Raw genomic sequence first — 27207 nt, forward strand, 5'->3', positions numbered from 1 at the left:
TGGGGTTAAGGTCAGGAGAGTTTGCTGGCCAATTAAGAACAGGGATACCATGGTCCTTCAACCAGGTACTGGTAGCTTTGGCACTGTGTGCAGGTGCCAAGTCCTGTTGGAAAATGAAATCTGCATCTCCAAAAAGTTGGTCAGCTGCAGGAAGCATGAAGTGCTCTAAAACTTCCTGGTATGTGGCTGCGTTGACCCTGGACCTCAGAAAACACAATGGACCAACACCAGCAGATGACATGGCAACCCAAACCATCACTGACTGTGGAAACTTTACACTGGACTTCAAGCAACGTGGATGAAGTGCCTCTCTTCTTTTCCTCCAGACTCTGGGACCTTGATTTCCAAAGGAAATGCAAAATTTACTTTCATCAGAGAACATGACTTTGGACCACTCACCAGCAGTCCAGTCCTGTTTCTCTTTAGCCCAGGCAAGACGCTTCTGACGCTGTCTGTGGTTCAAGAGTGGCTTGACACAAGGAATGCGACAGCAGAAACCCATGTCTTTCATACGTCTGTGTGTGGTGGTTCTTGAAGCACTCACTCCAGCTGCAGTCCACTCTTTGTGAATCTCCCCCACATTTTTGAATGGGTTTTGTTTCACAATCCTCTCCAGGGTGCGGTTATCTCTCTTGCTTGTACACTTTTTTCGACCACATCTTTTCCTTCCCTTCGCCTCTCTATTAATGTGCTTGGACACTGAGCTCTGTGAACAGCCAGCCTCTTTAGCGATGACCTTTTGTGTCTTGCCCTCCTTGTGCAAGGTGTCGATGGTCGTCTTTTGGACAACTGTCAAGTCAGCAGTCTTCCCCATGATTGTGTAGCCTATAGAACTAGACTGAAAGACCATTTAAAGGCTTTTGCAGGTGGTTTGAGTTAATTAGCTGATTAGAGTGTGGCACCAGGGGCCATCAATTTTGAACCTTTTCACAATATTCTAATTTTCTGATATGATGAATTTGAGATTTTCATTTGTTGTCATTTGTAATCATCAAAATTAAACAAAATAAACATCTGAAATATATGAGTTTGTATGTAATGTATGAATATAATATACAAGTTTCACTTTTTAAATGGAATTACTGAAATCAATCTACTTTTTCATGATATTCTAATTTTATGACCAGCACCTGTACTTCTATCAACAACTAATCCAGGTCATAAAGGTCTGAGCCTGATCTACAGGCTAGTCCTAGGCATACTGGGCCTGGGGGTGATCGGTCCAGGCAGGCAGGTTGGACAGTTTCTCCTCAGTGGCTGGTTTGATCTGCCGCTTTGGAGAAAGTCTCGGCGTAGAGGTTCATCTTTCCTTCCTTGTCTCTGGGAACGTTGGTCATGTCATGGTACTGAGCAAACACTCAAGACAGCCCAGCCAAACTTTTCCTGAAGCTACAAAGAAGAAAAGATCATGTAGATTTGATCATAAAGCTGAAGCATTGTTGCTGTGCTGCTTTTTATTTGTTAGTAAATCGATCACCTAGGATAAAAAAGTAGTGAGAAAAAAAAGCAAGTGATTTTCTTTGGTAATTTATGTGATTCTGTTAATTATCTAATTAACAAGTGACCCTAACCATTGGTGGTGAAGCAAAGACAAGACTGATACCCCCAATACGACAGCCATATTGTTCATTTTTTAGTAACAATACTAATTTACCAACTGGATTAGTAACATGCAGCCCCAGTTTTATGCTTTAATTCTATTACTATTAATCATAATGGATTCATTTTTTATCTAACCTGAAGGTATGTTTCCAGTGCCACCCACACCGACCAGCTGCTGAGGTTCCTGCCTTCTTCAATGTACTTCTCTATGCGGTCCTTCCGTTTTTGTGGTTTCAGGGACCTACAAACCTGGAGTAAAGACATGCATTTAATCTTAGATGAAGACAACAAAAGTTCCCACTGTAAATAAGGTAAACATTACATGACAATTACTGGATTCCTGTTTGTTGTAAAATGTAAATCCTCTTTGAAGAGAGTTTCAGACAAGAGAATTTCAACAATTACTTCATCATATTGTGAAGAGTTCCCTTTGACTTTACCATGAAATCCTAATAGTTTTCTCAAGATGACTGTTGGGCTTTTCTCTAAAATTATTTAATTGCAATCTGAAAGTCGGTCAGTAAAAGTAAAGCCTTCATCACACTGCAAGATAATCGTGGTCATTTTTGCACAATCTTTCTTTTTCTTTGGAAAAAACTCCCCAGTTATTGAAATGGCTCTTAAGATAATCCTATTAGATAATCCTTAAAGGTATAGTGGAGGATTTTCATTAATTTTTCAAAAGACTGCCCTCTGCACTTAAAAAAAAATGCACATGCACAACCTTGTACCTTCTCCCGAGAAAGAACGTCTATTAAACGTGTATGAGAGCGTGCATGAGCCCGTTTTTCCTTGTGCACGCTTTAAAAGTTGCTGTTTGCATAGCTCATACAAACTTACTTTCAACAGATTTGCAATTTCTCCGCCACATCAAACTCACCACCGTGTTATGCCGAGAAACGCGTGCTTGCAGAGAATTACCTCCCCTGTTGCAGGAGGGTGCATAGCCTTAAACTCTTGCACACGAATGAGAAAATGGATTGAAATATGAATGAAAAATTTTACTTTTAAACATATTCTTAATAATCTATTAGAAATTCTATAGAATGCTGTTCATAGCAAAAGCGGGAAATGCTATCCACTGAGCAGAGAATATATTAATCGGACATTGACTGGCACATCGACTAAAACGCGTCTCTATGCAAGTAAAAATCATATTCCTTTGAATATATCTGTCCACCAAATCTCTCAATTTTAGGACATAAAAAATATGAAAACATTAAAAATATGTTTAAAAGTTCCCTTTTCTTAGACTTAGACAGATTTATTTGGTCGTTTGTTTACACAAGTGTAAAACTAAAAGAAATTTTGTTTAGAACAGCTCTCTGGACAATTTCATTCTTTTAAAAGTGCAGCCTCGAAAAATTATAACATTTTATAGAATGCATTTTATAGAATGCTGTTCATAGCAAAAGCGGGAAATGCTATCCACTGAGCAGAGAATATATTAATCGGACATTGACTGGCACATCGACTAAAACGCGTCTCTATGCAAGTAAAAATCATATTCCTTTGAATATATCTGTCCACCAAATCTCTCAATTTTAGGACATAAAAAATATGAAAACATTAAAAATATGTTTAAAAGTTCCCTTTTCTTAGACTTAGACAGATTTATTTGGCCGTTTGTTTACACAAGTGTAAAACTAAAAGAAATTTTGTTTAGAACAGCTCTCTGGACAATTTCATTCTTTTAAAAGTGCAGCCTCGAAAAATTATAACATTTTCAGGATTTTTATATATATATATATATATAATGATAAAATATAGTAAATATAATAAAATAATATACAATAACCCATGTTAGGTTTATTCAATGATGATAATAAAATTAATGTCTGTGTGTGCCTATGAAACATTTCAGCAAGGGGATGCTCCACTCTGTCTTGTGATTCTGGTGGAGCATCCTGTCTTTATGAACTGATCAATTGTTCTCTCAGAACAATACTGTTTTGTAACCATGTGTCATGTTCTGTTAAGAAAGCGCTCTGCAGAGGAGGTCCGGAAGAGATAGAGTGTTTGAGTCTTCGGTGCAACTGTCTCTCCTCCTGCAGGAAGCTGTTTGAAAATCCCTTACTGTGTATTTCAGTTCTTCTTTTACAAACCTACATTTTTGAACCCAACAACCCATTTTATGTAACATTCAGCAGTCTAATGGCAGTGGGGAAGAAACTGTTATGGAATCTGCTGGACCTGCATGGGATGCTTCGAAGCCCATTGTCTTTTTACAAGTGCATAAAATCTAATTATTTTATTTCAAGAGTAAAAATACTCATCCTATTGGCAAATCATCCCATTAACCCACTAAAATTAAGGGATAATACACTTGATTTAAGATATTTTTTACTTTCTAGATAAGTGTATCTAATAATGACATATTGCAGGGAAAACAAGCTGTCTGCAGGTGAGGTCAATTTAAGTTAAGCTGTACCTGAAGCTTGACGTGTGTTCCTCAGGTGAGAGTCATTGTATTGTTTCTACATTAAGGTGATGGAGCAGCTCCCTGAGGCAGAGTGGGAGGGAAATTCAGACTCCATATTTTTCTGACTCTACATGTAGCCTTATGAACTTTACTTATGAAACGTTAGGGCTGGCAGTGGGAGGTGTGGATACTTTCCCAATGCTGCGATGGCAAAATGGAGTCAAATAGGAGAAGATTTTTGTGTAACTTTAATATCAATACTAAGTGCAGTATAACTTTACAAAAAATTCTTATGGAGAGGCTAGTTCTGGAATTATGTTTTTAAGTCAAGAAAGGTATTTATTTTGGAATTTAAGCAAAGTATAACACACTCTGTATGCCTATTTAAACAGCCACCTTGTAATAACATTAGGAGACAGAGCTTATGTGTTAATGGGACTTTAGAGAACAAAGCGTTTGTGGACAGGTTTGTAATAAAAAAAAAGTAACCTCTGCTCTGCCGAGTCCCAGCACCTCCTCGTGTACGTAGACGGACCACAAGTTACATGTGGCCTCTGATGTGTCTCTGTTGGTTGTGTCCCAGTTCATGAATTTCTCCCCACAGACCTTTGGTCCGGGCACCACCTGGCTTGAACAATTGAGCTCCAGCTGAAGGCATCATCATGATGGGATAGCCTGAATGCAAAAAACCTGGAAAGAGGAAGCACCAGTCAGCTCTTGTGTAAATGTCAGTAATATAAAACGGATTTAAAGCTTTCCCTTTCTTCAAATCCTGCTTTACTAACAGCAATGGGGTTGCTGTTTATTATGATTATTCTACTCCCAAATTCATTTTCTTAATTTAATGTTTTTTGAGTTATAAGAGATGGCTAATTGGAGGGTATAGATAAAGACTCAGGGATGATCCTTTATGTAGCACAGATACGAGGTAAATCTCTTTGTTAGCCTCGAATGTAAAACTAAGAATTTGTATTTATTTTAGTGTAAGTTTACTATAAGTTCTTAAAAATTAGATATTAATATTTTATTAGGAAATCTGTTTAGATTTCTTCATTTTTAGGTACTTTTCTTTCCCTTGATTACAAGAATTTCCCCAACTTAACTACATCTGCCGTGTCATCCATCTTAAATATACAAATACATCAAATAGATTTAGTTTTTTTTCATAATGTCTTTTTTTTATTTAAACAGACTACTGTCTGCTTACACAAAGCAAAGCTTGGGGGTTGGGTCAAACAAAGCGGAGTAAACTAAAACATCATTGCCTTTCATGCTTGTTGTATCAGGCATCATAGCGTCCATTTCCAGATCAAACTGAAAATTTTACCAGCTAGATAATAATAATAATGATAATAATAATAAAAATAACAAAAATAGTATAACAATACGCCTATTATTATCAGAGTAAGATATTGAGGCTGTAGAATGATAATCCCTATGGTCTAATGTAATTCCTTGGAAAGGTGGAGCGCACATCAGCTGAGCTAAATTCAATTCAATTCAATTCAGTTTATTTATATAGCGCCAAATTCACAACACATGTCATCTCAAGGCACTTTACAGTTCAACCAGATCATACAGTCAAATTGATACAAAGTTTTCTATCTAAGGAAAACCAGTTGATTGCATTGACTCATTGACTCAAATACAATCCCCCACACTAAGCATGCTTGTAGCGACAGTGGAGAGGAAAAACTCCCTTTTAACAGGAAGAAACCTCCATCAGAACCAGGCTCAGTGTGAGCGGCCATCTGCCGAGGCCGACTGGGGTTCAAGGAGACAGAAGCAGAGATACAAAAAGCAGCTGTAAAAGGCGGCCCCGTCCAGGAAACACACAGCCAGGCAGACGAGCTCCAAGGCAGCTCCCATGCCAGAGGACGAAGAGAGCACATCCACTCAGTCACGGTCAGAGAAACAGGACCACACTGGAAAACCGGCCGATCTCCAACATCTATAAACAAGGGTGTTGATAGAAGCAGCACAGCTGATGTTTCTTTCCAGGATGACGTCACAGCCAAACAGGAACAGACGAGGCAAAGCTACTCTGAGGAAAAGCAGAGAGAGCAGAAGGTTAGAGATTGAACTAACAGATTCTGCAGAATAGGAGAACAGAGAAGAAGCAGAATGATGAAATGGGGGTCCCTATGTCCTCCAAAAGTCTAAGCCTATAGCAGCATAACTATAGAGATAGCTCATAAATAAAAGAAAGACGCCATAAAATAAAAATGTTACGTGTCAAACAGCATAATAGGCTAGTATCCGTAAAATATATAAATAAGTTAAATATGTTATTGTACAATTTTTGATATCATAGGCCATCAAATGATAAAAAAAAAATAGAAAAACATTTAAGGCAACAATAATAAACTCAGCCAAAGCTGGGACAGAACCCTCAACCTTTTGCACTGCAGACCATACACTACCCACTACGCTATCAGCTCTGAAAACATAGCATCATGGGATGCCGAAATGGACTCAGACTCCCACCTAGTGGCTATAGTAGTCACATGTTTTTCACGCAATTCGTGACACACGGAGAGCGTGAGTGAAGTGTCCATTTCCAACCAGGACCCACTGTAACCAATTAAAAAACAGCGGGGTCAGAATAAAGAAAATCATCAACCTGTAAAGGGTCTGAGACATTTTAGAATTTAACACTGAAATAAAATGCAATTGTTTATGCATCCATGTTATACATTGATTTTTTTTAAATGAAAAATATAAGAAATAGAAAGTTTTTCCATTTTAAAATCTAAATTGTTTTTGAAATAAAGAACAACAATCTTTCAGTTTGGTATATAGACAATTTCCTGGTTCACTTTTCTTTTATAAAACACCACTGACAGTTTTTTTTTCTTTCTTTTTTCTAGCTTAATAAGAGAAGTTGGCTTTAAGCTGACCTGCAAGACTTTAAACCTGCGTTTGAATGGAGACAAAGCCATTCTCAAGCACATATCAAAGTGCTCATTCGTGAGCCTGGATCGATATTTATTTTTTATTCTGTTCATGGTGGAGATTCCTGCTTCACAGCAGCAGGTTGAGCCAAACATCCTCTAAATGTGCAGGGTCATCTTTGAGCACGCCATTTCGCTTTTCTTTCACTTATTCACCGCAGTTCTTCCAGCAGTCCACACTTTCTCTGCTCTCTTTTTCTCATCTTCTCCTTCTTTCCCATCGCCCGGCTTGCCACCAGTTTACCTGCTGTGTCTAAAAATAGCAGCAGCAGCCAAGACTGACAGCTCATTGGCTAATTTCTATCACGTGCAGCCTGGAGGCGGATGCTCCAGATGGCTTTAGCATACAAACAGGAGAAGCGGCGCAAGTAAAGTTAGACACTGTCGTTGGACAACATGCAGTAATTTACAAAAATTTTAAATCAGGTTGGATCCACTAATCCGTGACCTCTGCCCTATGGATTTGAATTTTTTTATTATTATGTTATTAGCTAACTCATATTGCTTTTCCGTACCAATAGAAATCTGCACATCAACCACAAAGCGCTCTTTGGGGGTGAATTTTTGTGGAATGACAGCCAGATCGGCAACAGCTTTCATGATGTCATTCCAGAGCTTTTCGGCTTCCAGAGGGATCTCTAGCTGACGAATCCTCCCTGACGGTATGGTGAAGATGACGTTGTCGAACTCGATCTCTGCCCACGGTGCAGGTGCTTGGCGCACAGAGGATCAATCAGAATCAGCAGCCGTTGTTACCCCTAAGGTAAAGCAAAGATAAATTTGTGATAAATAAGCAAATAGAATCAATACAAGTAAAACAAAACAACAATTACACATCAAAAATGCATCTGTCAAGACATAACTGTCGCTCTAAAAAGTTATCTACTCTTATGATCCATTTCATATTTTTAGTTCTTCTTTATTTGATCTTGAAGGAAGAAATTGTCTCTAGTGCGAATCCAAATTTTCCCAAATAAGCTTTAATGATGAAAAAGTTGTTTTGCTGATTTCTAATGTTCCTGTAATAGATGTTGCCCTATCAGACCATTTTTCTGTTTACTTTGAAACCATCTTTCAACAGATCTGAGAAGAAATGTTAAAAAAAGGGTGTTATCATGTACAGCACAATTAATAACTTTGGCCAGGCCTATCCTTCTGCTTCCACTTTACCCTTTAACTCAGTAGATGTGCTAGATGATAATTTCCATTCTAAAGCAGCAGACATTGATTTCAGGGCTCCAGTTAATGTGAAAGATGAAATCTCCACGAAGAAATACTCAAAACTATGAAATCTATAAAGAGAAATTTCACACATATTATTTATGAATAAAAGATGCAAGAGAATCTTTATACCCTGAGATTATCAACAAAAACATCAACAAGGCTTGCATCTTATTGTTTTTTTTTTCAACTTTCTTATTGTCATGACACTGTCACAAGTACAGAGCAACAAAATGAACTCAATATTTAACCCATCCCCTTGGAGAGCAGTGGGCTGCTATTGTGCGGCGCCCAGGGAGCAGTGTGGGTTAAAGGAGTTGCTCAGGGACCCAGGGTGTCAGTCTGTGGGAATAGGGCTTGAAGTCAGGACCTTTGGATTCCAAGCGCAATGCCCTAACCACTCGGCCACACCTCCCTTATTTGCCTTAGTCGACAGGTTGTCACAGTCTTGGTTTTGTTATGTTTATTTAGAGTATTCAGCTTTACTTTGCTTCTTGTTTTAGTGTTTAATTATTATTTTCTTGTTAGTTCCTGTATTCCAGGTTTTCCATTTGTTGTCCTCTGCTGCCCTCTTGTGTCCTCTTTCCCTTGCTCTGTTTTCTGCTCTGTCCTCACCTGTTTCCAATCCTCTCGTTAGCCCTCTCTTTGTCTCTGTCCCCTTTAAAAGCCCTCCCTCTTCAGTTCCTGTTTGCTAGATCCTCGTCTAACGTCTGTCTGCTTACCTCGTCTCTGCCTGGCTCCTAGAGTTTGGTTTCCCCTGATGTCTCCTTGGTTCAGGTTCGTTGTTATTTTTGTTGGATCTTTGATTACTGCCTCCGTACCTGTAAACCTCATTAAACCCACCAAAATTCTCCTCTGCCAACTTGCCTCTGCTTTTGGGTCCTCAATCCAACATCAAATCCTGACACAGGTCAACAAACCCTCCTATGTCAGTGGCTGAGAACTACAAGCTATAAAAGGCAAATCATGAAATCTACTGATGCATCCACTATTTTAACATACTTGAGCATACTAGGGTATATTTTAGAACAATAGTCACATTGGATATATTTGTCATAGTTTCTACTAAAAAGCCCTTGTGTCAAGCATGAAAAGCAAAGACCGTCACCTTTAAGAAACTCTCTCCTAAATCAGTTTTCTTATTTCTAACAATCAAAAAAGGATTATTTCTTTTTCTCACAATATAAAAATGGTATTTGAAAAGCATCAGCTGTATGCAGGTGCTACATTAGCGGCAAATGCAGTTACATTTCTTGTTTGGTTTTGCAAAAAAAACAGGCAACTAACAACCATTCCCACACTCATACCTAAGGAGAAGCCAATCAACCTAACAGTCAAGGTTTTGGACTGTGGGAGGAAGCCGGAGTACCCAGAGAGAACCCACGCATGCTCTGGGAGAACATGCAAACTCTAAGCAGAAAGAGTCCAGGCTGGTAATTGAACCCAGAACCTCCTTGCTGCAAGGAGCAGTGCTATTGACAGCTCCACTGAGCAGCCCTCATGTTTTTCACCATTGCTGTTATTGTTATAAGTAGCTAATAAAACTAGTGTCAGTTGTGTTAATTGAGTTGATTCACAGGGATTTTTTAATAAAGCATTGGAAACTGCAAACAAAGATTCAAATTTAAAAAATTGCTGTCATTTGCATCTGTTGTAATCCAAGGCTACAATGTTTTCAAAATCTGGCTTTATATCTTTAATACAAGTCAGACATTTTCAAATGTGTTGGTAAACAAGATTTGGTTTGTTTTATAGAGCAGAGTAAAGAGGATATCCTCTGCAGAATACCTGGTGGAAACTGAGATTTACTGAACTGTTAGTTTAAGAACTAATTAAGAACTACAGTACACTGGTAGATTAGAAAATCTTCTTTGATAAAAACAAAACAACCAAACAAACAGGATCAGTTGCAATTAGAATAAAATAATAACTAAGTGAGGAGACAGAATTTTTTTTAACTGAACCAGTGGTCTGAAAATGTGCTATACAACAAATTTCAGAAGGCTTTATCCACATCACATTTATAAAATCACCAAAAAATACCATTATTGCGCATGTCACTGCATGAAAAGTGAGATTTTCGTCCCCGTAAACCCCGTAAACTCCCGCAGATCTGCCTGATTTTCGTCAGTTTCCGACAATTTGCAACCCGTGCTTGTCCGCGTTTGTCGTGCCACAAATTGTCGGAAACGTACCATGACGTATGTGGAGAGCGATCAGCTGTACTAATGGCCCTAATTAGCATATGAATGCAGCAAACCCGCGCGTCTGGCCAGGTCTGGCTTGAATAACCTACTCAGTATTGGCTGAAACCACTATTCTCAAACAAATGAAATCGCTCGTGATTGGCAGCAAAACCACACGTGGCCACGCCAGGCTTTAATTTTCTTACTGAGTATTGGACGGAACCACTTCTTTTTAAACAAGTAAAGTCGCTTGTGATTGGTTGGCATATATATATATTTACATATAAATTTACATATATATATTTATTCATATATATATATATATTCATTCATATATTTATTCATTCATATGATGTGTATTTATGTTATCCTACACTACTACACAATTATTATGCTACCATCAAGGACATGAATGAATTTATACAGGAAATGAACATTTGCCAGGAAGCTGTTTATGCAAAGAAAGAGCTTTATTGAAACACACACACACAACTATATACAACGCGTATCCAAACACATGCGTTTCTAAAAATTAAAAGTCTGTGAACGGTCCGTTTGCTTCCTCGGGGTTGGAGGTAACTGGCAGCATTCCCTCCGAGGCAGGTCCGATGTGCAGACGCCTACTGTGCGTGGCCCTGTACTTCGGCATCGCTTCTAACCGGGACTGCAGCTTAACACAGAGTTCAGAGAGATCCGGCCTACGAAATGGCGGCGACCGTACAATCCATCCAGAGACGCCGCCGAGGAAGGCGGACTTCCAGAGTTCCACTTCCTCATCTGCTAGCACACTCTGCCTCCATCCAACAGGATAATGCGCCATGTTATAAAGTGAATAATCTCAGACTCATTTCTTGAAACTTTTCCACTTAAGTAATTGTGAATTGAGCATATTGACAGACAACATTTTATTTTTTATCTTAAATGCAATTTTTTTTTTATATAATTACTGCTCTAAATGTATTGCTCTGTGAGCTAAAGATCTGTTTTGGTCTCTATACTTTAATTAAATAAATCAATTCAAGCTAAAATGTAAGAGGCTATACTGAGCCTGATCTCTTTGTATTCTTACCTTTCAGAAAAATGTCACTTGGTGTAAAACCCCCCCTGCAACCCTGATTTGCATTTGTATAGCTCACAGCATGTTCATTTACATGTTAAAGCCTCCCCTAGAATTCCATGGGGGGGAGGCATGGGGGGAACACTGCCTAAGAGAGTCCACGTCAATTTCTGACAATTTACGGGAGTTTTCGGCGAAGCCTGCAAATTGTCGTAAACTGCCGCTAACCTGAAGTTCCACGACAATCTACAGTGCCGCATATTGACGAAAATCCCAATTTTCATGCAGTGTGTACAGATGGTGACTCACTTACCAGACTTGTAATAAGGAGCAGCCACAGCCTCCTCTACCACGATTTCCTGCTCCTCCTCCAACTTTATATTACATGGAGCCATAAGGTAGATGAGTCCTCCCCACAGGTTCCACACCTTCATCCTTTCTGATGTAACAGGGAACCTCTTGATAACATTCGGTGCTCTCAGTAAGACCTTTTTCTTCAGGTGATCACTGTGGCAGCCTATCTGGATCTTTGAATAAAAGTGGAAAATTGTTGCTTTAATGTTAGAATTAAATCAGAATTCTATGTGATATAGCAGAATATTTAGGGAACAGTAATTGTTTGAGTTTATGCACACTACCCTCCAGTTAGTGTTCACCAACTTCGGTGGTAAAACGATATCTGTCTTCATGCCAGGAGAGAGGTAGAGGCCTGTACTGATCCATCCACTGTGTGCTGTCATACAAACAGAAAAGTGAGTGTAAGGATAATACTTAAAAAAACAATGAACAGTTTGTTTTCCTTGTTAATGTTTGATATTTTATAAAATTATCTAGTAAAAGATAAATCTGCTTTTTCCAGGGGGGAGTGGTGGCCTAGTGGTTGGAGCATTGAACTTGGGTCCCAGTGGTTCTGAGTTCAAGCCCCACTCATTCCCACCGACTGCCACTCTGGCTCCCTGAGCAAGACCCTTAACCCAACACTGCTCCCTGGGTGCCGCACAAAGATTCCCCAAGGAGATGTGTTAAATGTAGATAGTGAATTTCATTGCTTTGTAGTAATGATGATAAAGTTGAATTCTATTTTTGTTCAAAAAGTACAGTACAGTTCGATCTGACCTGTTTGGGCAGTGATCTTGATCCGTTGATTCTTCACCACAGGTAGTGGTGGGTTATCTTTGATGATGTAAGGCAGAAGGTCCTCCTGGTTCAGGGAAGCTTCGTACACGTCTGTTGCCATGCTGATGATCATGTGTTGTTTGGGACTTGTCACAGGTTTCTTATGACTCACCTTGAAATATATAGACCACATGCATGCAGATCAGTCACACATGAGACAGTTTAAGATTTTAAACAGCACCCTTCACTCCTGTATTGGCATGCAGCTCCATTGGACAGTTACTTGCAATGCGTATTGTAAAGGAAGAAAATATTCTAACATAGTTAACTTTGGAAAAAGATTGGCTTCTGATTCTTCCCTTCCCCAGGTCCACTCGGCGAGCTGCGTTTGGTAATAAAACCAACATTGCGTGTTGACGTCACAGAATTACAGAGTTTAATCCAATATAAGACAATGCATACACTTTAGAAATAAGACAATGCACAAACCTACACCAGAAACTGCAGAACAACAGAGACATACATTCCATTACCTGACATAGGAGGAAAGAAAGCAAAGACGTACAAGACATCTTTGGAGAGTTTGCAAGAGCAAAATCTGATCTTTTTCTTCTATTTAGAAAGCTTTATCCTCTTGTATCTAATCCATTCAAAAAGGGGCTGGCCCTCGGTCCTCCAACCAAACGCCATCTCTGACACTGCTAGGGCTTCCCCTTATTTACTGCAAACATCTGGGGTCATTTGCTTCTTTGTTTTAACAAGAAAAGGCGGAAAGCTTGGTCCTGGCCACTAGAATTCCTAGAAGTCATAAAACACAAGATACGCTCTCACAACAGCTTGTGGAATGCGGGGGGCCTCACCATCCCTGGTTGTTTATATCTGGAAGACTTTTTGACCTTCTGTAAACCGAAAGCAGAAATCTCTCCTTGCAGGCTTAATGTTATTCACCCCCAGGATATACTCATCTTATGGCCTTTTGCTCTAAATACTTACCCATTAGTAGTTTTTAAATCTTAACACAGCCTTGTTCAAAATTAAGAAATATGTTCAAGTGAGAGTGTGTACACATGCCATAAGATTAACTGTAATAAAATCTAAAAAAATAATAATTTTCTTTAACAGTCCCCGTTTTGAGGTCCTGAGACATACAGACCTCACAAATAAAATGATTAAGCACTTCTAATAGAGGAACCAAAAAACTATTTAAGTATACTAAAAAAACTAAAACACCCCCGCTAAACCCCTATGCGCGCGCTCTCCCCTCTCCTTACCACTACACACACACACATCCACACATAGCGCAAACACCACCGCACCCTCCTAGGTGCGCGCGCAGTGCCGCTGTGCGCGAGAGTGACATCTGCGCGGCTGAACCCACGCGAGCGCGACGAGCGCCGCGAGAATCAAATGGAGTCTTCCTATCGGTTCCCAACTCAAACATAATCTCTCTCACATCCACCTCCTCTGCGTGAGAGACGCGCGCCCAAAATTACTTTTCACACAGTGAAACCCATAAACGCGCGAGCGCGTCGCGTGAGCATAGTGGGGAGGTTGGGCGGGACTATTAAAAATTCCCCCAAACAAAGAAAAATCATAAAAACTCAGTTATGTCATAGAAGAAAACACTCAATAAGGAAATAATTTTGCCCAAGTATAAAATTAGAAAACCAAAGCAAGATATCTCGAAATTAACCAAAAAATGCTCAGCAACTCAACACACACACAATACTCGCCACAAAAATTTACAAATTTGTCAATACAAAACAATAACAACATAGAAAAATACATCATATACACATAAAAATTACAAAAGACCTGTTTTTTTCTTTTTTTCACAATTCAACAATAAGAAGTTAGAGTTCGTCATCTATCTCCTTCGATATCTCCTCTTCAAATCGCAGTGCGCTACTCTGAATTCTCACACACACACACACACACGACACACACAACCCAACATACGCGCGCGCGGGGGAGAGGAGTGAAGGGAGTCTGCGGAGGAGAGCAGATTTATCTATCTCTATCACAGAGCGAAGAGTTTTTCCAAAACTCGACCACCACGCTCACACACACCACAAAAAGAGAGAAGAGAGCGAGTTATTTTTAAGATGATGATCTGTACTGGATCCTTCACGTGTTCCCCGCGGGGGTGGGGAAGCTCCGAAGTGGTGAGTGGGTGAGGAGGGCGAGGCCGTATACTAGGGGGTATGGGTCCGTTGCTCATATTGAAAATTGGGATGTAGTATGGAAAATGTAACATGAGTTGGTGGAAGGAGAGGGTGCAATCTCCTTTTCTCAATGGAAGGACACCGAACAGGATTTATTGGGCCTGTCGGCCTTTTAAGCCTTGAATTCAGGAAAAATGAAGTGGGTTTTTGGCAGAACTTCTGCCCGGAAATGCAATCCTCCCTCCCGCGCTGTATGGCCTCAGACACTCACTCGACGCAGGTTGAACTGTAGGATTCTCCTGTATGCCCTGCAGCGTGCGCCGTGGCCTCCTCACTGATGTGCACTGACTCCAAAGGAACACGTGTCTCCTTCTCTCTTTGTAGACGGACCATGAATGGAACTCTTCCACGACTCGGTATGGTCTGGCGACAGCGAGGTTCAGACCCACTTTCTTTTGATGACCATCAGGCGCACCCAGTCGATTCCCCGAACTGATCCCGAACCTGGACGTTCCTGTGACGTCTGGTATTTGAGGTAAATTCTGCTGCCGGACCTGTAACTCATTGAAGAAATCTTTATGAATAAATGTGCAAGCTTACCTTTCCATCCTGGAATGCGGGTAGCAGGTCCTGGAAACATCCGTCCTGTCTGGAGCTCATATGGAGAGAACCCTGTTGATTGGTTAATGATTGATCCTACACTTTATGACAGCTTCACTGTCTTCCTTTTGTATTATAAATCTGCTACTTTGGAGTTGTATTTTATCAATCCTTATCAGTTTTGGAGAGAGATTCAATACAGCTAAATTTATTAAATGATGTAAATCTTTAGTTTAGACCTTCCTGGATGTCTTAGTTAAACAACTTATTTTAAAACATATGAATAGAGATACAACAATCCAATGATCACCTTCCTTAGTTTAAGAACACTATTTTATGTAAATTATTTGATAGTCAATATTTTGTTTAGTATATTCAATTTATACATTTTACTTATTTCATATCCAAATAGTTAGCTCATGTTTAATGCTGGTAATACACCGTAAAACATTTAACGTATTTTGATTTAACTTCAATAACCTCTTTTTCCGAAAAGTAAATGCAGAGATCCAAACTAAAAATTTGCCTATCAGATCAATTCCATTCATGTCCCCCTGTTTCTATAACAGAACAAATGTTCTGTCATAGAATACAATAAAAATCCTATACAACTCATTGAGATGAAATCCGCTATCACCACTAACTTTAGCCTCATGTAACACAGTTGGATGCAATTCAAACATGGTGTCCCCGTTACTGTTACAATCTGCACACCTCAATCAAAGAATTTAATGTTTGATTAAATTTATGAAATCAACACAGAACTTGGTGTCATTTGCTCAGTAAGTCAGTCTATAGACACCCAATCCACTTTAACACCTTAATTTCAAATTCCATTTAAATTTAAAATTTATTTTTACTGAATGGTAGCCTCTGTACTATGTAAATAAAATTTAGATCATCTTCCTTAGTAGATGAAGCGTAACACACAATGCAATTCAGCTATAGTTAAAAAAAATGTAATTGCAATAGTTAGTCCCTGCCCATTCTTTTCAGGCAGGAAGGGAAAAAGACACACCAGCATTTTGTGAGACAAACAGAGTGAATCATGGAGGAATGCAGTGTCGTAACAGTTGGTGCACACCAACCCCTAACTGCATCGTAAAACCTCTGACCCCAGGAGATGGGGTTGTCCTCAACACCTAGAATTACACTGCAGGGCTGCAGGACGTGAAGAAAACAGGGCGCCTCAGTGCTATATCTAAAATAAGAAGAGAACAATGGCATCACACACTACAAAAATTTAAAGAAAAGAACTTATTCACCACTACCAAGTTGTGTTGGCACCCATTTCGTCTCCAACCTGCAGACTGAAGGGAACCCCAGGAGTGGGCTTTGGCGCCCAGGTCACATGATCCGAGGTGAGAATCCAGGATCAAACATGAGAACACACAACAGGACCACCGCTGAGCGACTTGCCATGCCCCAATTCTTTATCTGCTGAATCAGAAGGTGTCCAGAATAGCAGTCATTCCAGCAGTGCAGAAACATCTGGATACAGTCCCGCTTTGATGAACTTTGGTCAGCCTTTCGTGGTCGACAGAACAGGACATAGAAACCAGCAGACCAGTCATCTACTGAAACCCCCGTCCGGGTTTGGACAAAAAGCTGTGATCTTTGTGGTCCCGACTCACTGCTGATTCCCAGCCATAGAAGACTCCCCCAGATAACGCTTGAGTCCCTTTTGTTTTCAGGCAGGCATGAAAAGCAACAGTCAAAGGAGACATCTGTTGCCAGGTCCTATGAGCAGCACTTTGCAATCACGTGCAGCATCATCATGTACAGCAGGAGAACAGTTCGCTTTCACTGACCTTCGTAATCGCTCAACAGCGTTCGGCTTTCATACAACAGTCCAGCAGAAGATGGGCCTAGTTCAGCATCATCATGTCTTTGTTCAGCAACAACAGCGGCCTGATGCGGTAATCAAGAAGATCCCTTCAAATACATCTTCCCATGATCTCTGAGCTTAAAAGACCCTTCCCCCAAGATTGCCATCAAGTCAGAAGGAAGGAGAACTGCCAGAGAAAAAATAATACAAAGTAATTAAAAAGCAAAACTTATATTTGCCACATTTTGTTACTTTCACTATCATAAATAAAATTTATCTTGTGATGCCTCCTCCCGTGTGGCGCTAGATTTGTTGTTGTTATAGCACAAACGGCCAACTGCCCCAAATCCTGAGCTGCAAAAAGAATAGATAGAAATTTGTTAAAATAGTCCACGATCGGATGTGCCAGAATTGAGAAAATAATGACACTTACTGTTCAAAATCAATAAACGTCAATACCTCGATGACATTCACTCTGCTTGTGCCAAATATCAACTACAAATTCTAAAATCACAACCTCACAAACTCATTAAAGAATTAGAACAAACTCTAGAATGTCCAAGTACTGATACTTATAAAAGTTGTGATGGAATTGCCCTTGGTCAAATAATTATGAATTGCATATTGTTCTACTAAATACCAAACATCCTTATCATTGTCCCACGCTTCAAGACAAAGTCCTATTTCAAAATTTCAGAAATCCTTTACATTTTATCTGAATTTCATAGCAGTTTTAACCAAAATTTTCCTCAAAATTAACAATTTATACCCAACTGTATATAATCAAAGTCAGCAGTGATTCAGAAATCTATCAACAATTTTAAATGTAAATAGACATGGCATAGATGTTATTTGAAACCGTTCAATTTGAGATGATCAAATCTAATTTAGTAGAAGCTTCTATATCACATACACCATATTGTAGTAAAGCAGGAAGGCCATATGACTCTACATTAAAGAAATCCATAATTCACTATTGTTGAATCGAAAAAATCAAAATTATTGATTAACTAATTTACCATTAACCATATCCAAAAATTTACCAGGAATTAGGGTCTACTTCTGCTTCTCCCCCTGTTGATATAATAAAATTCTCATTTTGAAAACAATTTGGAATCTATGTCACTTTTATATAATAATTTGCTGAAAAACCAAAATATCATAAGATGTTCCACCATTTCTCCAAATCTTCCATCTAGTATTCAAACTAGACTGAGATTATGTAAATTTCAAAGTTCCATCTGTAATGTCTTATCTTTATAACATCCCCCTGTGTTTTCTTATTTCCAAAAGAAAAACAATTTAGAGGTGGAAAAACAAAAATGGAAGAACTTACCCCCATTATGCTAAAATTTCAACATGTCCAATCAGTCACCCATATGAAATATAAACCAAGTTTATTTAGTTAGAATGTAGGTTAGTTTGTTAGTGTTTTTAGTCAAAGTGGATAACACAATTTCCTAATAACTACATCTATCTGCTTTAAGCCAAGGCTGAATTCTCGTTTCATATTAATTTCACTGCACAAGCAGATGATTCAGCTTCAACCAGATTGTGACACCAAAATATGAAATCGTCATTACCTTAAAATTGTCCCTTAAAGCAGTAATAAAAACATATTTATGAAACAAAATCTTCAGTGTACCTAAATAGTTTAAAATAAGAAAAATATCACACAGCTACACACTAAACTGAGGTCATATTTACATAGAGCATCCTAAAACCCATCAAAGGCCATCAGCCTACACATTCACTCTCATTCACACTCAAGCAGACTCATCAACACATTGTAAGAAAGATGCAGGATGTTACCCCAGATTTCAAACCAAAATTCATCCTGTAAAAGTCTTAAACACAAATATTATAACACCATGGTTGAAAAAATAATAAAAAGACATTATTATCCAATAGTTCTATTGTTCAGTTTTGAGTGAACCTTTTTAAAAACTCCAAATTATACACACAACCGTATTTCATGATAGCCCACTGTTATTAAATGGCTACCTAGACCCCCTGTAGGAAAACCCAAAAACCGTTCATGTGGTCATGTAATATGCGAAATGGGCTGCACACGAAGATCGTCCTACAAGAAACAAAGTCATTCATTAGTGTTTCAACATGTCCCACATTAACAGTGTAGAAAACACTGTTAAGCAGAAAAACATCCATATGTTCTCATTTTTGTTCTCTTACAATCAGTGAGGGTGTTCCATCCTGTCAGGAAACCTAGAAATTTAAGTGATTGTCAATGTTACAGTATTATAAAAAACAATTGGATCATACCAGTGCTCTAGCCTGGAACTGATGCAACACATTTCACCCGCTGAGAAAGTAAAAACATCTGTAAATCTGTTATTTTGTACTCTTCTTCTCAACACAAAACACAGTCCTAAAGCAATTCACATCAAAATCCAAGAATCCTGAAAACGTGAGCTGGAAATAGCACAGAACTGAAGCACTCCCAAAATGCAAATAAGGGGGGTCAATCAGTCCCCCTGCTGTGAAACAAAACTTGCATCCAAAACGGAGACACCGCTGTCCCACAGAAGCACATTTTAACAGAAAGTTAGTAATACAACATCCAGCAAAAATATTTAACAATATTTCAGAACACAATCTTGAAACACAAATCACTTCCGCACAATCTCAGCACAATTCAGACACAGACAGATGAATAGACAGCAGCGCGTGGTGGGACATAGGCTACAGTATAACGGGGGAAGACAGACACACAGCCACAAACACAAAGAAACATACAAAACACAGAAACACAGACAACGTTGTAGTTCAGTCAAGAAAAGACAGAAAAAAAGAAAAGAAAATGTCAGGAGCCGGCTAAAAGAATGTATGACGCATCTTTTAATTGTCCAATTTCAATTTTACAAATCCCTTTTATTCTCATTTCAACTTCTCAGTCCTACACTTCAGAGCTGGGTCAAGCTCGAGGCGAAAATAAGCCTCAATTTAGTTTATTCGATCACTCAATCCGCCCAGTGACAAAAGGTTTTTTCTTTTTCAGCTGGGGAGAGCGATTGAACCCGTGTTAAATCAAATAATTTATTTTAGTCCTTTATACTATAAGCAACCCGCTTAAGGGTGCCAAAGAAAGGTGATCCAACCTGCTATTAGTCCTTTATTTCCCACGAGTGATACAACTCGGTCCAATTAACCTGCTATTAGTCCTTTTCCATGAGTGATACAACTCGATCCAATTAACCCAAATAATTATAAGTCCACTGGAGATGAGTCGAAATCTCCGGCTGATACAAGCCAAAACTAACCAATACACAAATTTCCAAAATACTTTTTCTAGAGGCCCAGGCATTGCTCCTCAGGGTAAAAAGAATAAATTAATCTTTAATAATTAATCAATTAATTAATTAATCAATCAATAAAACCTTCTTTTAAAAAACCCAGCTTAAGTCAGAGTTAACGTAAAGGCTCTGTTTGAACTAGCCACAGTTCCCTGTAATGTGTATTTATTCAAATCCTTAAACAACCGACTCATTTAGGAGGGATCCTATCTACCTCTGCAGCTTCTGAATTCTGTGAGGCCGCACACAGCAAATCAGCCCCGGTCCTAAAAAAATAATCAAAAACTGTCTTACCACACCGAAGCGTCGGGCCGAAACGGATCAATTAGGACCAAACAGCCGTCCGCCGAGATTCCAGAACCGGCACGAGCCCCCAATTGTAAAGGAAGAAAATATTCTAACATAGTTAACTTTGGAAAAAGATTGGCTTCTGATTCTTCCCTTCCCCAGGTCCACTCGGCGAGCTGCGTTTGGTAATAAAACCAACATTGCGTGTTGACGTCACAGAATTACAGAGTTTAATCCAATATAAGACAATGCATACACTTTAGAAATAAGACAATGCACAAACCTACACCAGAAACTGCAGAACAACAGAGACATACATTCCATTACCTGACATAGGAGGAAAGAAAGCAAAGACGTACAAGACATCTTTGGAGAGTTTGCAAGAGCAAAATCTGATCTTTTTCTTCTATTTAGAAAGCTTTATCCTCTTGTATCTAATCCATTCAAAAAGGGGCTGGCCCTCGGTCCTCCAACCAAACGCCATCTCTGACACTGCTAGGGCTTCCCCTTATTTACTGCAAACATCTGGGGTCATTTGCTTCTTTGTTTTAACAAGAAAAGGCGGAAAGCTTGTCCTGGCATCTAGAATTCCTAAAGTCATAAAACACAAGATAAGCTCTCACAGACAGCTTGTGGAATGCGGGGGGCCTCACCATCCCTGGTTGTTTATTCTGAAAGACTTTTGACCTTCTGTAAACCAAGCAGAAATCTCTCCTGCAGGCTTAACTGTTATTCACCCCCAGGAGATACTCATCTTATGGCCTGTGCTCTAAATACTTACCCATTAGTAGTTTTAAATCATTAACACAGCCTTGTTCAAAATTAAGAAATATGTTCAAGTGAGAGTGTTTACACATGCCATAAGATTAACTGTAATAAAATCTAAAAAATAATCATTTTTCTTTAACAGTATCTAAATTTACAGCTATTCCTCGTACAAAACTTGCATGTAGCAAAGGTGAAAAGAGGCAGTGAAAGCAAGAAGCAGTGAAACACTGTTTAAGCCATCATCTGAAACTGGATAGATTGTAATATGAAAGTGTGGAGGGTGTTAAATGCTTAAAGAAACCCAAAAGAGATCAGCTTTAATGTTTAGTTTGTAGGGAACACAAAAAAAGCCTGAATTAAGGCTACCATCCCTTTGCTTATTCTCTGACTGTTTCCATTAGAACTTTTTCCATATTTAGATGGATTTTTTTCACACCTCCACAGGAACTGCTATAAATGGTCTGAAATGACTAAAATCTGGTGTACAGTTGCAGCCATTCAAAATGGCCCTTCCCAGTCAAACGTTAGCTGAATGGCAGCCCACTTCCTTCCAACTTCCAGCCACTGGAGTGAATTAAAGGGTCTGACCCAGAGATTATGCTTCTCTTTAGACCTTAATGTCCACAAATCATGACAGAAATAATATTTCAGTATAAAGATTTATGTTTAAAAAGGAATTGTAATGGACCAGCCAAGGGCCCATCAAGGAAAGTGGGGAAATTTTGCATGGCTACTACTGTAAGTAGCCCGCTCTTCAAACTTTGTGAGCTAGCATTTATTAGTTGTTTAAAAAAACATGATTCATTTTCATCAGTGAATTGAAATAAAGGATAACATCTTTGTTAGGAATCCAGTTTGTGTGGGTTGTGCTTTTGTTTTTTTTCCCTCCACCACCAGGTGGCGCCTGGTTCTCGTTGGCTTCCTCACACACCTGCGGATGGTTGCCTCATTACCGGAGGACTCTTAAGCTGCTGACTGCCACTACCTCGAGGCCAGAGTGTTTGCCAGTTTTGGGTACTCTACCCAAGCTGAGTTTTGCTGAGTCAAACTGAGTTTTTGTCACCTGAGTTTTAACCTTGTTGTTTTTGTCTTTGCCTTTCGGCAGGAAGTCCTCCTGCAAACTGGATGTTTTGGACCTTCTCCCCCTTGGGAGGATTCTCTGAGCATCTAACTGAGCTGAGGATTCAAACTGGTGGTTTGGATCAACTTTTCCCCAAGGATTGTTTGGGCTTCTCTCTGAGGAGGGGATTCATCTCCACAAGAAACCGTTCAAGTACCGCAGGAAATCTAAGTGGCAGTCAGCTCCTCCGTTCGTCAAGGAATCACCTCAACCTGGTCAAACCCTGTCTGCCATCCAACAAACAAGTCTATTACTGGAAAAACCCACACCAACTGGATTCAACAAAAGACACCTTTTTTTCTGGAAACGTGAGTACTGTTGCCTGTATTCCTTCTTCAGATCAAAGACTCAAATTTCCCACTGAGCCTGAACTAACCGCAGAATCTTCGCTTTCACTTTTCGGTCCTGGTTCGCCAGTGTTCAGAGCAGCACTGGACTCCTCTCTACCAACTTACAATAAACCTATTAAACCTTTCCCTGGTCTCTCTTTTTGGCTTTCTGCTTGTGGGTCAGATCTTTAGATAAATCATGACAATCCTATATTTAAATGTAGTTGATAACCATTGCAAAAAGTTATCAATACAACATAAACAAAAGGAAATTCATGTCACCGACCTGTGATATCTCCCCTTTTTTTAAGATGTCAGTCAAAACGGAAAGAATCTCTATGTAAGAGAAGCGATCATAAGCTTTCATGTTTAAGAACGAGGCAAAATCTTTTCCCAGCTTCTCAAGGTGCTCTTCGTCTTCCTTGTTGAGTTCTCTGCCTTCTAGAACATGACCAGCAAAACGATGGAGTAGATCACGGATGTGAAATTCCTTGACCTGGCTTGGATCAGGACCTTTGTAGTCCCCTCTCTGCACAGTTTTTCTCAGCAAGCTCAGGCCCATTTTGTTCAAGATCTTGTTTCCTGAAACAATTAATGTCGCACAAAATTAACTAATTATTTTAATAAAGTAGTTAAAATAACAGAACTTACACATACAAAAAAACAAACAAAAAATATATATACAGAACTTAAGCAGACTTTTTAACAAATAGCTTTTGCTTCTCCTTGAGTCATTTCTTCATTGGCTACTTTTTACCCTTACTTCAGTAAAAATAGGATAAGGTAGTGTTACTCTTAAACTGGCTAAAAGCAGATTGGTATGTGCAGATCAATTTGTATCCATCTGGAAAGGCTGCTTTGGAAAGTTTTTGAAAAATGGGAAGATATTACGTGCATATTCGAGGTGATTGGTGAAATTGGTTAAAGTGGCATCTGTCTCACATATTGAGCATTAAGCCAATCACAGCAAACAGTACCTATTATATTCTTAATTTGTTTCATAACTAGCAGAGTTAACTGATAAAATTAAGCTCTTGCCAAATGGGGAGAACCTGCACACCTATCCACAAAGGCACAAATTGCATCCTTTTGCTCATTGATTTTTCAAAAAAGAAATAGAGGCTATTTCAGTCTGAATAGTCTGAATAGTGGAGTCTATACATAATACCACCGGCACAGCCATGTTTGTTTTGCTTCAACCAATCACTTGTGGTAGATATTACACATCACTGCATTTTATTGGTTAAAAATATTTCTGTATTTAAGACTTATGTATCAATTGGCTTCTGGCAAGATGTATTTTTTGTGAATTTACAAACCTTGCAACAATTCATCTTGCTTTTAAGATAATGTTTCTCTTACCTTAATACAAATGTGGGGAACTCTACCCACCTTTCCATCTTTTTCCCTTTATTAATTCATAAATCTTATATCTAAGCTTGGATTTAAAAATATGTAATTGTGGTTTAATACCTGAGAAGTATTGCATTGGGTTTTGTCCTGTGTTCTTTGATGCCCAATCCGCGGCCTCTCCACCAATAACCAGGCCTCCTCCTTCCACCACAAAGTTTTGGATCATCTGGGCTTCAGTTCCAGTGTATGCTTTGCACACAAACACGCTCAGGTCCTGGTTTAACTGTGTAGTTTTACATGTCAATCTTAAGTAGGGTAAAGGTTTAACGCCTGGCTCAAATCCAACGACTCCTTTTCTGCCTTGGTCCAACCAATCATAAGCATTCTTCCAGAATGATGCCATATTCTATTAGAAAACAGAAGTTATGTTAAGGAAGAGATACAAAGATATTTGAGGCCTGATTAGATAATTGATCAGTGGAATTTGTATCAACACTCACCGGCCATTTTATTAGGTACACCTGTCCAACTGCTCGTTAACACTTAATTTCTAAGCAGCCAATCACATGGCGGCAACTCAGTGCATTTAGGCATGTAGACATGGTCAAGACAATCTCCTGCAGCTCAAACCGAGCATCAGTATGGGGAAGAAAGGTGATTTGAGTGACTTTGAACGTGGCATGATTGTTGGTGCCAGAAGGGCTGGTCTGAGTATTTCAGAAACTGCTGATCTACTGGGATTTTCACGCACAACCATCTCTAGGGTTTACAGAGAATGGTCCGAAAAAGAAAAACCATCCAGTGAGCGGCAGTTCTGTGGGCAGAAATGCCTTGTTGATGCCAGAGGTCAGAGGAGAATGGCCAGACTGGTTCGAGCTGATAGAAGGGCAACAGTGACTCAAATAACCACCACAACCAAGGTGGGCAGAAGAGCATCTCTGAACGCACAGTACGTCGAACTTTGAGGCAGATGGGCTACAGCATCAGAAGACCACACCGGGTGCCACTCCTTTCAGCTAAGAACAGAAAATTGAGGCTACAATTTGCACAAGCTCATCGAAATTGGACAATAGAAGATTGGAAAAACGCTGCCTGGTCTGATGAGTCTTGATTTCTGCTGCGACATTCGGATGGTAGGGTCAGAATTTGGCGTCTACAACATGAAAGCATGGATCCATCCTGCCTTGTATCAACGGTTCAGGCTGGTGGTGGTGGTGTCATGGTGTGGGGAATATTTTCTTGGCACTCTTTGGGCCCCTTGGTACCAATTGAGCATCGTTGCAACGCCACAGCCTACCTGAGTATTGTTGCTGACCATGTCCATCCCTTTATGACCACAATGTATCCAACTTCTGATGGCTACTTTCAGCAGGATAATGCGCCATGTCATAAAGCTGGAATCATCTCAGACTGGTTTCTTGAACATGACAATGAGTTCACTGTACTCAAATGGCCTCCACAGTCACCAGATCTCAATCCAATAGAGCATCTTTGGGATGTGGTGGAACGGGAGATTCGCATCATGGATGTGCAGCCGACAAATCTGCGACAACTGTGTGATGCCATCATGTCAATATGGACCAAACTCCCTGAGGAATGCTTCCAGCACCTTGTTGAATCTATGCCACGGGAATTGAGGCAGTTCTGAAGGCAAAAGGGGGTCCAACCCGTTACTAGCATGGGGTACCTAATAAAGTGGCCGGTGAGTGTATACATTATACTGCGAATACTTAGCTTTAGTGTGAGAATATGTGTGTGAATGGATGAATGCCTGAATGTAGTATAGAGGGAAAAGCAAGTTTGATGTTCTCTTTACTGCACCTCTCTCTCCAGAAATGCCTGATGTGTCACTAAAATGATCCGTCCCCGTCCATAGTAGGATCCTGCCAGGCACGTCTCTCCATCATCAGTGACACAGATGGAAAAGGAGAGAGGACCATGGACCAAAGCTGCACAGGGAAATATATAATATCCCCGGATGCTAAAATAGGAAATTCCTTGTAGCAAAAACTCCAGGTCTTCTTTGAAATCCATCCAACTTCTGTGTAGCAAGAAGACGGTCAAGCTCACCATAAGCATCATATATAGATACAGAAAAAAACAAAACAAATTAAATTAGTTTACACTTACTGTACAGCTTTCCAGGAGGTTGGGATCTCAGGGTAAATGGGCATTTTTTATGCTTCTCCAGACTGAGCAGAAAAGTAGATTCCTGCCACTGCTGTTACTTTATTCCCTGGAAACTCAAGGATGAGGTTTTCTTTGGGGTTCTGTGAAGCCCACGACAAAGCTTGCCCACCAATCAAAATCCCTCCTCCTGCTTTCATGAAGGCGACCAGGTCTCCTGCTTTGGTACCCACTTCATAGGCATCTGTTACGTACACATCGACTCCCAGATCTTTACTAAATTCCTCAACGAGACTGACTTTGTAGCTGGAACTGCTGAGGTTATCAGCAACAGCCTTCATTTTTTCTGCACCCCCAAAGACAGGTTTGTAGACTTCTCTCCTCCCAGCCAGGTCAGAGCATTTTCTACCAGAGCAGGACAGAGGGTCAGGTAGGCCTCATGGCTCAGGACCACAATTCTTCCTCCCCCATACACAGAGGCAGCCATGAGGATATGGCCATGGCTGTTTATCACTAAAGGGAAGGCATCTCCTGTCAGCACAAGGTTACAAGGAACACTGGAGTGCTGAAGGTCCAACTCCTGGATGCCTTTGAGCAGAGCCTTGTAGGCATCCTGAGGATAAGACTGAGTTGATTGGGTGGACATGATTGAAGGAATTATGGCTTAGCACTTGGGATGAACAAGTCGATGTGTAAAAATAGCTGCTGTGTCAGGGTTTCTACCTGCAAAACAAAATACAAAGACAAGATGGAGGAA

At 39.7% G+C, this 27207-nt stretch overlaps 1 pseudogene; it reads right to left on the reverse strand.

Annotated features, from left to right (window-relative positions):
• Positions 1-1144: 1144 nt before the first annotated feature.
• LOC119775405 lies at positions 1145-27156 on the reverse strand (annotated as a pseudogene).
• Between the last annotated feature and the right edge of the window lie 51 nt (positions 27157-27207).

Source organism: Cyprinodon tularosa, unplaced genomic scaffold (genome assembly GCF_016077235.1).
Source record: "Cyprinodon tularosa strain WSP-4 unplaced genomic scaffold, ASM1607723v1 ctg87, whole genome shotgun sequence".
Taxonomy (NCBI): domain Eukaryota; kingdom Metazoa; phylum Chordata; class Actinopteri; order Cyprinodontiformes; family Cyprinodontidae; genus Cyprinodon; species Cyprinodon tularosa.